Consider the following 10,386-nt stretch of genomic DNA (forward strand, 5'->3'; position numbering starts at 1 on the left):
CCATCTCAGGAGGGGAAGTGGCCCGAGACCACCGAACACAGGTGGTGAGAGAGAGCCACGAGGATTTTTAGTCACCTGGTGAATACACCAAAAAGCTAGTCAAGTAGTAAGCTATTATAAAGAATTTAAAGAACGTAAAGAACTTTGGGAAAAGGCAGAAAAACCTCTTCAGTTCAAAAAGAGCGGGGAAAAAGGAATGATGGTTACTTTATAACTGGATAAAACCTTTAATGTAAACTTGGTAGGACCTTCACACTCTTCACACATCTTCTGCACCAATGATTTCAAAGAGCTAACATGACACTGACCATGAGGAGATGTTATAACCAAGAATGGTCCTCCTTTTTCAGAGACAATCACACAAGCTTGTCAATACACTTCTGATTGGTAGATATCTACTTGGACATGGGAATTACTCCACATGCTCTGAGAAATCGTTTCAAAATTAAATATTTGAGGGAAAAGACCACACTCATGACTCTACACAGATCATTCATGTTTCTTTTATTCATTAAGCATTTATTTATTGAGTGCCTACTACCTAAACACCAATTTTCTAGTTGCTGGAATTGAATCTATGATTAAATAGTAAAGCCTCTTGCTGTCTTGAGATTCACAGGTATGCAATCAGCTAATCTTTGACAAAGGAGTAAAGGAAGTGAAGTAAAGCAAGAAAAGCCTCTTCAACAAATGGTGCTGGGAAAATTTACCTATTAGAGATTTAAAAACTATTAACTCAGAACTCTACTGCACTCCATGAATTGACAATAGTCAATTCAAGATTGAATGAAGACCTTGAAGTCAGCCCTAAATCCAAAACTGTACTGAGGAAAACATAGGCAGAATAATCTTCCATGACTCTGAATCTAGAGGATCTTCAATGATCCAAAGTGTTAGTTCACTGTCACAGTCACTGTCCACTGTCACTGTCCTCCTGTTGTTCATCGATTTGCTCGAGCGGACCCAGTAACATTGTGAGACTTGTTACTGTGTTTGGCATATCGAATACATCACGGGTAGCTTGCCAGGCTTTGCTGTGAGGGTGAGATACCCTCGGTAGTTTGCCGGGCTCTCCAAGAGGGGTGGAGGAATAGAACTCGGGTAGGCTGTGTCAGCCACCTGCAAGGCAAACGCCCGACCCACTGTGCTATCACTCCAGCCCCAATGTGTTAGTTAAACAAATAAAAACAAACAAATAGGATTACATAAAATCAAGAAACTTTTGTACCGCAAAAAAAAAATGATAACCAGAATATAAAGACAATCCACTGGCTGGGAGAAAATAAGATGGCACATAAACCATCCAACAAAAGGTAATATCCAAGATATATAAGGCTCTAGTAAAACTTAAACAAAAAACAACATCAAAAATGTAGGGAGAAGAAATTAATAGAAGTTCCTCAAAGAAGACTTATAGATAGTCACTAGGTATATGAAAAGACGTTTTGCATCACTGATCATCAGGAAAATACAAGTCAAAACAGCAATGAAACTCACACACATTAAAAGAATAAAAGAAGAAAAAAAGAAAATAATCAGTGTTGATATGGTTGTGGTTGGAAAGGATTCTTCATGCACTGAAGGTAGAAATGTTGACTGTCAATCTTTTTTGGAAAACAATTTGGACACTTCTAAAAAAAAAAACTAAGAATTAAATTTGTATATGGCCCTGTAAGCCACTTCTTGGCATCTATCCCCAAGGACCCAAAAACTCTATTTAGAAAAGACATTTATGCTCCTCCTGTTTTCACTGCAGCATTACTTACAATAAGCCAAAATCTGGAAACAAAGTAAGTGCCCAAGAACAGATGACTGCATAAGGAAACTGTGGCCACAACAAGCATGGAACTGAAGGGTATCACGCTGATGAAGTCAGCCAGAAGGCGACAGATACAGAATAATCTCTCTGTTATAAAGAAGCACGGTAAGGAAATAGCGAATGACCAAAGTCATTAGACAAATCTAATAACCTGTCCATAAAATGAATTTCACGACGATAGTGAGATTTGAGTGGGAAAGGGGAGAAGGGAGGGATTTTTGTTGTTATTGTTGTTGTTTAATTTTTTTTTGAGTCACTGTGCGAGACAGAGTTATAAAGCTGCTCACGGTCAGGTTTCAGACATACAGTGTTCCATGACCCATCGCTTCACCAGTGCACATTTCCTACCACCAATGACCCTAGTTTCCCTTCCACCACACTCCTCACCTTGTCTCTATGTCGGGCACTTTCCTTCTCTCTCTCTCTCTCTCTCTCTCTCTCTCTCTCTCTCTCTGTCCTCTCTCTCTCTCTTTCCCTCTCTCTCTCTCTCTCTCCTTTGTGGCATTATGGCTTGCAATATAGGTACTGAAAGGATATCAATTTTGTTCCTTTACTTGTCTTCAGCATGTACTTCTTATCCAGAGTGATCATTTTCAATTATCTTTGTCATGGTGGTCCTTTCTCTATTCCAGCTGCCTTCTCCCACAGCACTGGAGGTAGGCTTCCAATCATAGACCAATCCTCCTGGACCTTGCTTCTACTGCCCTTGGTTATTCATCTCATATTATGTTTTTTTTTAATCCCACAAATAAGTCGAATCATTCTATGTCTATCCCAGAAGAGGGAAGTTTTGAGACTGGGAAGTGTGGGTATAGAGCTGAGGGGGGATCCAGGACAATGGAGGAGTGAAACAGATATTCCAGTGGACTGAGAGGCTTGGAATGCTGTAACAAGTAACACACCATGACTTAAGAAACAAAAACTGACACAAAGATAATAGCAAAGGTAAGTGGATACTGGTGGTGGTGGGGGGGGGGGGGGTTGATGTGTCCATACTCTAAAGTGAGCAAATAAATAAAATTAATTGATTGAAAATAATAATTGTGATAAAATTAACACAGTGGAGGATGTATGACTATTATATGAATTAACAAATATAAGCAGAGTATTCAAGTAACAAACTCAGAACAAACCCTTTGAGCAAAAACATGGAGTTAGAGCAACATTCCAATAAGCACAAAGACATGAAGCAGGGATATGCCTGCAATCAGGATATTCATGTTCTGCATAAACATGTAATAACAAATCTTCATTGGTTACCCAAACTCTTTAAGATGAAAGGCGTGACCCTCTGCCTATTCCCCCTGGCAGCTCAGTGGCCACCATCTTCCAGAGGGCATTGGGCCAGCAGTGATGAGACACAGGGGACCTCATAGGATAGGGGTGGAGCTCATCCTTGTCCTCCCCTGCCACAACAAGACCCCAAGTCGCCACCCACAAATGGCTCCTCCAGCTACTGATTAAGCTGATTAACGACCATGATCTCAGAGACACACAAACGAATCTTGGATCTCAGCAGCTTTGGGCATAAATCCTTCCAGATTTATTTACTAAAATTTCAGAATTCCCAAATGATGCAGCTGTGATTTCATGTGCTGTTGACATTGGCATCATGTGCTATTCATAATCAGCAATAGAAAACAAATTGTCTAATGTTGCCTTTTTGGCAGATCTGAGTGTTGGGGTAGCACTGTAGCACTCTCCCCCCATTGTTCATCGATTTGCTCGATTGGGCACCAATAATGTCTCCATTGTGAGACTTATTGTTACTGTTTTTGGCATATTGAATATGCCACGGGAAGCTTGCCAGGCTTTGCCGTGCAGGAGGAAAACTCTCGGTAGCTTGCCAGGCTCTCCGAAAGGGGTGGAGGAATTGAACCTAGATCGGCCACATGCAAGGCAAACACCTTACACGCTGTGGTAAAACCCCAAATACTAATGGTGGGTCTGGTGTCAAAATATTGAATGGAATCAAAGTAGAGAGAGAGTAATGTGGAAATCATCTGCCACACAGTTAGGGGAAGGGTGTGGAATCGGATATATACTGGGGGTTTTGGTGGTGGAAAATGTGCACTGGTGAAGGGACAGGTGTTTCATCACTGTATGACTGAGACTTAAACCTGAAAACTTTATAACTGTTCTCATGGTGATTCAATAAATAAATTTATTTAAAAAAATAGAACATTGTATGACTGAAACCTGATCATGAACAGCCTTGTAACTGTGTATCTCACAGTGACTCAATAAAAAAAAGTTTTAAAAATTAAAAATGAAAGATGAAAGGTGTGACTTACAGCATAGATGAGGAAATTTGGCATGGAGGAGATCTCATCCTCACTTATCTCCCATGGCCCAACCACAGCAGCTCCCAACAGCAGTGCTCTGCTCCCCTCTATGAATTCCCCATGCCTTGCTTATAACTATCACTCAGCTGTGTTGAGGTGCAGAAGAATGACAAAGAATGAGACTGTTAGAATTAAGAAGACCTTGCAGACTCTACCAACAATCATCTAGACACTCTCGTAATTATGATAGGATCAGAAAGATTTTTAAAAATTACTGAATTTGTGCTCGTTTTGGCAGCACATATACTAAAATTGGAATGATACAGAGATTAGCCTGGCCCCTGTGCAAGGATGACACACAAATTCTTGAAGTGTTTCATATTTAAAAAAAAAAAAGTCAACTCCCAGGGGCCTGAGAGATTGTATAGTAAAAAAATAAAATAAAATAAAATATCCTAACAAATAGACTCAAATACTATCGATCATCCATTCTCTTTGTAAATAAAGCTAATGAAACATTATGAAGGTACAAATGTTACCCTCAGTAGTTCTTACTCCCATGATTGTGCCAATTTGTGCTTGCTGACAAAGAAAGATTGCCCAAAAAAAAAAATAAAAATAAAAATTACTGAATTTTGAGTACTTTAAAGAAGAGTCAACGGATTTTTGCATATTTTTTCTACATAAAAATAAAATGATATAAGGAAGAGTTTGAGCAGGCCACGATGAGATATTCAGTTTTGCAAGTAATGTGACGTTCCTGTCACTTCTGATTCCCTGTTGGAGGACGCTCCCTGAGAATAACAGGGAAATGCCTAATGGGCTGCAGTCAGTGTGGCTGGTTCTTCCACCATAGCTATACTTGGCTTTATCGCCAACGCCATTGTTGTAAATTGTAAGATACTGATGGTCACCACTGTCTTTCAGTTTGCCTTGATTGCTTCCTCCTTTGCTCTCTTAGGGGATTAATAAAACACAGATTCTCCCATTGATCTACTTCAGTTTCAGTCTTGAAACTACTATTCACAACTCTTTTCCTTTTGTTCATGTGATAATTCTGTAATCAGAGGAAATCTGGAGCATAATAAAACTCCAACAAAAAAATCTTCAAAAGACTAAATTATCCCAGAAATGATCTGGAATCACACACACACACACACACACACACACACACACACACACACACAGAGAGAGAGAGAGACTTTCTCTCTCTCTCTCTCTCTCTCTCTCTCTCTCTCTCTCTCTCTCAGTGCACTGGGAAAAAAAGCATGGTTTAAATATTGTCACTTTAAGACAATTTAAGTGAGATATTTGCATAATTGGTACATAATTTCGAATGCTCCCAAAATTTCTTATTAAACTAATGTCTTTCAGCTGCTATATCTGTGGTTTACAAATTATCAGAAGCTTGGGACATTGTGGTCACATAAAGAGCCAAAGAAAAAGTTGTCATTTCCCAAATTAAAAAATGATCTTAGAGCAAATAGGGCTGGAGCGACAGCACAGCGGTAGGGCGTTTGCCTTGCACACAGCCAACCTGGCCAACCCGAGTTCGATTCCTCCACCCCTCTCGGAGAGCCCGGCAAGCTACCGAGAGTATCTCGTCCGCACGGCAGAGCCTGGCAAGCTCCCCGTGATGTATTCGATATGCCAAACACAGTAACAACAAAGTCTCCAATGGAGACATTACTGGGTCTGCTAGAGCAAATCGATGAACAACGGGAGGACAGTGATACAGTGATACAGAAATACAATGAGCAAAGAAGCAAGCTGCAACCCATCCCTTGTTCACAGATTGGTAGTTTCCACTAAGGTCAACCTCCTAAAAGGAGCTGTGGCAGGGGCACTCTTCTAAATTACCTGGTGATTCTAGCAATTGATTCGGTGAACATCTGTTCTACCATTCAGTACTTTCATGTTCAGTACACAGTCCTATCCTGCCTTCAAGTAGTATACATTCTAACTATGAGGTATAAAATAAGGATATTTTGTGAAATTCTTGAGTTGGAATACTAAAATATTCCAACTCAAGATAAGCAAAATTTTGACTTCCTCACAACTGTCACCACTCCTTGATAAATGTTAGGGAGCTATTTCCTTTCAGGTTTCCATCAACCCCTCTTTCTCCTTTATTTGAGGAAATGTTCATCTGAGCAAGATTACCCACTCTTTCCATTGTATAGTTATACTACTTAAGGCAGAACTGATTGGGAGCAGCTTTTATAATTAGTCTCATGTCTTGAAAAGGAAAAATCTTGGAGTCTGAACAATTTTTTGCAGATTCCCAGATGATTAGTGTTTCCAGACAACCTATTTGTGGTGAATGAGTCCATGTTCTGTTCCATTCCAAATGAATCAGAGTCACTATTGCTATTTTAATAACCTCCTAGTAGGGTACAGTGACTAAGAGCTCAAGTTCTCAAGCTAGGATCCCCTTCCAAGTTATGCTCTGCTTCTTCTGAGCTGGGGATACTTTTGAAGCAGGCAGATAGAGGGACCCTGGCAACCCCAATAATAACACTCTGACCAATAACACTTTGACAAATAATTTAATTTCAACAACTCTAAACTGAGATTCACAATAAAACCTTGACTATGGTATGGATCAACTGACATAGATTTATGAAAGGTAAATAATAAAATTTCAGGAACCATCCTTCTGTTGGAGGCTGAAGCAGAACATGAATGGAATCTTTTTTCTATAGAGTTTTGGTATAGAGCTCTATATCATATGTTGGTCAAAATAGCGCAAATGCTTTATTCATAAGCTATTTAAGTCAACAAAAGGAGGTTTCAATATAAAATTGAGCTCAGGGCAGAGAGAGCGTGCAGAAGGTAAGGTGCTTGCTCACCTTTTCACAGGAGGCTGACCCAAGTTTGACATATGGTTCTGCAACTACCAGAGGTCACTCCTGAGCCAGGAATAGCTCCTGAGTGGTGTGTGCCCAAACCCCTTAATAAATAAAAGTAAGCACAAAGTTGTTATAAGAAAAGTAGAAATTTATAGCAGAAGAGCATAGTGAGGAAGTCATTAAAAGGAAAATTACTTACAAGAAATAGATACCAAGGGTAAGAGGATTGCTATAAATCAACTTATCATGAATCTTGCTGAATACAGACCCAGGAGATCAGCTGTCAGGTTTTATATTTCACCACAAAGTGACTCCCTATAAATTCTGTTTTTGGCTCCTCATAAAGCCTGATCTTAGATCAAAGTCTAATTTTTAATATGGCTAATAGAATCCTGACTAAAGTTTGGCCATGAAAAAAATCTTTTTCGGCACGGAAATTCTGAATACTTAAAAGGTATAATGTCAATGAACTATTATTTATTACAATACGAATGCCTACCATAGATTCTATTATCATGATATCATCTGTATGTGTCTTCTCCTGAGATCCTAGGACTCCTCTCATTGTATACCAGACTATGGCAGTTCGGAGACAGCCAGCACCCTTCTCCTTAAGCAATTACGCTTGACCTGAGGGTGTAGTCACACACCAGGGGTGCAAATGGGAAGCAAAGAATGGAAGGAGTGCCCCCCATCTCTTGAAATCTACAGGAAAAAGTTCCAATCATGACCTAAATGTTGACTAATGGAAGTCATACCCTCAGGCAGTACCTCATACAATATGTAGTCAGATCCTCTCCAGGAAAAAAATTGGGAGAAGGACATTTTTTACTGTTCCTTCAGCATTAAATCCGGGACCATAAACACAGGGTGTGCTCATATGCCCTTTAGTAACTATTTCTCTGTTTTGATGTTCTTCTGCTGGATTCTTGAGGCTCTGATAGAGAGGTGATGGGAGTTTAACCCTGGGTGACAGCCTTAACAATTGGAACCATATGTGTGTGCCAGTTCCTTAGTTCTTCAGAAATAAGCTGAATATTGGGATTTCCTTCTCTTGTACGGCACTGTTCCAAGCGTAGTATTTATAGCGAAAGTGTAGTATTTATGGAGAAAGTGTGCCAACCTATACCACCCATTTTGATGTATTTTCTTTTACCTGATATATCACCCAGTGGTTTCTCCATTAACACTGAATGTAAACACAGTGTAAAAATGGAAAATCTATGTACCCCCCCCCCTTGGTATCTTGGTAATGTCCTGAAAGTTATTTTGTTTTGTTTTTAAATATTAGCAGATTTCCAAAGTAGACTCAAGTGAAGCTATTCATTCTCTTCTCCTCATTTTTTTTTTGGCATGGGGCTGCATCTGCTGGTGCTAAAGAGATGACTCCTGGTAACTCTCTACTCAGGGATCATGCCTGATGGGCTTGAGGGATCATATGGGATGCCAAGTATTGAACCTGGGTCAGTTGCATGCAAGGCAAGTGTCCTACCTGCTGTACTATCGCTCCAGTCCCTTCTCCTCAGTTTGACTACTACCAAATGAAATATTACAATAAAACAAGTTCTCAAGTGAACTCAATTCATGACAGAGTTTAAATACATTATTAAATACTCTCCTCAAGATTCAGAGCACATCAACTAATACTAAACATCTCTAAGGGGCTGGAGAGAAAGCACAGCGAGTGAGGCCTAGCCTGGCACATGACTGACCCAGGTTCAATCCCCAACACCCTAAATGGTCCCCCAAACCTGACCAGGAGTGATCACTGAGTGCAGAGTCAGGAGCAAGTCCTGATAACTTCCAGGTGTGGCCCCAAAGCTAAAAATAAACAAATAAATATATATGATAGGATTCAAAATACCACAACACAACTGACATTGCTCAAGGGACCATATAGTGCCAGGGACTTACCCCGATGTTCCTGTATGCACAGCATATGCTCCAGCTCTTTGAACAATCTTTTTGGCCAGTGGCACTTTGTTTTAACTATACACTATGGAGGAAATATCTAGACAAAAAATTTGAAGTCATTTCCTTCATTAAAGGGAGCGACATAGTTTAAATGCAATAAGAGTCAACTTCAGTAAGATCACAGAGGTCCCAATCAGTAGATTAATTAAAACAAAGGGTTGAAGAGCAAATTCAATTTCTTAGGACAAAGACAGTTTAAAACCTTAATTAGCCAACACAATTTTCTAAAACAAACATTTGAATAAACCTTGAGGTTAACAAAGTTTTAATATTAAAAGTTGTGACATTCATGAAATTTACATACAAGTGGTACAACATGGAAAGTATCATGCTAAGCGAAATGAGTCAGAAAGAGAGGGATAGACATAGAAAGATTGCATTCATCTGGGGGATATAAAGTAACAAAATAGGAGATTAATACCCAAGAATAGCTGAGATCAGCACCAGGAGGATTACTCCGTAGCTTAGAGGCCAGCCGGGCATTCTAGGGGAAAGGGCAGCTCAGATAGAGAAGGGAACACCAAATAAAGGGTGTTTGGAGGATCCTCCCAGGAGGGGAGATGCATGTCGAAAGTAGACTATGGACTGAACATGTTTGCCACTCAATGCCTCTTTTGCAGACCACAACACCCAAAAGGAGAGAGAGAACACAAGGGGTTGCCCTGCCACAGAGGCAGGGGGGGATGGGGGGATGGGGGTGGGAGGGATATTATCCCTGGTGGTGGAAAATGGGTACTTGTGGAGGGATGGCTATTTGATCATTGTATAATCTAAACCCAAGCACAAAAAATTGTAAATCTACAACTGTAAAGTAAAGTAAAGACCCTCCCGTTGGTCATCGATTTGCTCGAGCGGGCCCAATAACGTCTCCATTGGAGACTTTGTTGTTACTGTGTTTGGCATATTGAATACGTCAAGGGGAGCTTGCCAGGCTCTGCCGTGCGGGCAAGATACTCTCAGTAGCTTGCCGGGCTCTCCGAGAGGGGCGGAGGAATCGAACTCGGGTCGCCATGTTGGCTGCGTGCAAGGCAAACGCCAATTCAAAAAAAAAAAACAGTTGTGACATTAAGTTAAAAAGAATTTTAAATCCTGTCTTTCCTTAACTTTTTGAGATGGTAAATACCAGAGTATTGCACTTGGATTCCTAAACTTATATCAACAACGTGTAGATTCTGACTCTATAATTCTCTCATTTTAAGCAAAATTACAGTTCAAACAATTACAGGCTTACTGGCTGTGCTTACCTCTAAGAAAAGAAAATCTAGGATCAGAAATTCAAGAGTGAGAGGAAGGGGTCAAAATAAGGAGAAAGCCAGGTTAGAGAGATGGTACAGGGATTAAGGAACTTGTCTTGCAGCCAACTCTGATTCAATTGCTAGCACCATGAGGAGCAAAACGTAAACATAAAAAACCAGGAAAAATTCTTGTTCACCACTGAGTATGGGCCAACTGGTCA

At 40.2% G+C, this 10,386-nt stretch overlaps 1 non-coding gene across 1 annotated transcript; it reads left to right on the forward strand.

The window, feature by feature from the left end:
- The first annotated feature begins 4,386 nt into the window (after positions 1–4,386).
- LOC130034803 (U6 spliceosomal RNA) lies at positions 4,387–4,490 on the forward strand. The gene has a single exon (XR_008794153.1). It is a non-coding gene; the product is annotated as a U6 spliceosomal RNA (small nuclear RNA).
- Positions 4,491–10,386: the final 5,896 nt, after the last annotated feature.

Source organism: Sorex fumeus, unplaced genomic scaffold, assembly GCF_029834395.1.
Source record: "Sorex fumeus unplaced genomic scaffold, SorFum_2.1 ptg000061l, whole genome shotgun sequence".
NCBI classification, from domain to species: Eukaryota; Metazoa; Chordata; class Mammalia; order Eulipotyphla; family Soricidae; genus Sorex; species Sorex fumeus.